The 1,032-nt window shown below is 31.4% G+C and overlaps 1 non-coding gene across 1 annotated transcript; it reads left to right on the plus strand.

Moving 5' to 3' along the window:
• The first annotated feature begins 675 nt into the window (after nucleotides 1-675).
• TRNAF-GAA (transfer RNA phenylalanine (anticodon GAA)) lies at nucleotides 676-748 on the plus strand. The gene has a single exon. It is a non-coding gene; the product is annotated as a tRNA-Phe (tRNA).
• The last annotated feature ends 284 nt before the right edge of the window (nucleotides 749-1,032 follow it).

Here is a 1,032-nt window from a genome sequence, read left to right on the forward strand (position 1 = left end):
CGAGCCGTCGAAGGGCTCCCACCTAACCTAGATTACTTGAGAGTGTGGGGGGTGCTTAGCCAAGGTAGCATATCTAGAATTCAAGAAATGCATGGTTCGTTCTAAAACTTTTGACTGCATTTTTATCGATTATGCTAATAATAGTGCTACGTATAGGTTTATGTGTTGAGGTAATAATTCATTGTGTGAATATAGAGTTGTGTTTTTTTAGCATGTTTTTGTCATGACTAAAACTATTAATCAATTAGTAGATAATTCACTTCATAATCAAATTGCTAGTACTTCAAGCATCGATCAAATGTCTGAATACCCTTGTCATACATCTGATAGCACGCATGAATTAGAGCATAGAAGAAATAAAAGACAAAGGGTTAGTAAGAATTTTGGACTTGATTTTGTAACTACCTTCCTAGTTGAAAATTCAAATAAAATAGACAATATAAAAAAACTTATAAAAATATATATATATATATATATTATTTTGTGAACTTATTATGTTTTCATTTCTTAAAAAAGAAAGATAAAACAAAAATAGTTATTAAACATATCAAATAGAAATTACTAAGCGGATATGTTTTCAAAAATGGTATAAGATGTAGGAAAAGGAAATACGAAGGTTACCCAAAAACAATGAATTAAGTTAATTTAGGGTTAAGAACAAACGGACAACAAGTGGCGGGGATAGCTCAGTTGGGAGAGCGTCAGACTGAAGATCTGAAGGTCGCGTGTTCGATCCACGCTCACCGCATTTTTATTTTTGTTTTTAACCAACAGATTTTATTCATACGACGTCGTAGGGGTAGCCATGGCCCATAAAACTCGAGGACGAATTACGGTTCTGGGCCAGGATAATGGTCGCTTCCAGCCCATGAGCCCCATTTCAATTTCATTATAATTTACACAACATTAAAAACTGTTTTTATAATTAGATCCAATTTTAATTTTATCAGTAAAATTTACATGGAAATTAATTTTTAAAATTAAAGTAGTCAAAAGTATTATGTTATATATTTAATTTTTATAGTATTTATG

The sequence above is a fragment of the Benincasa hispida genome, unplaced genomic scaffold (assembly GCF_027475165.1).
Source record: "Benincasa hispida cultivar pf3 unplaced genomic scaffold, pf3_genome.v1.1 HicScf1141, whole genome shotgun sequence".
In the NCBI taxonomy this organism is placed as follows: domain Eukaryota; kingdom Viridiplantae; phylum Streptophyta; class Magnoliopsida; order Cucurbitales; family Cucurbitaceae; genus Benincasa; species Benincasa hispida.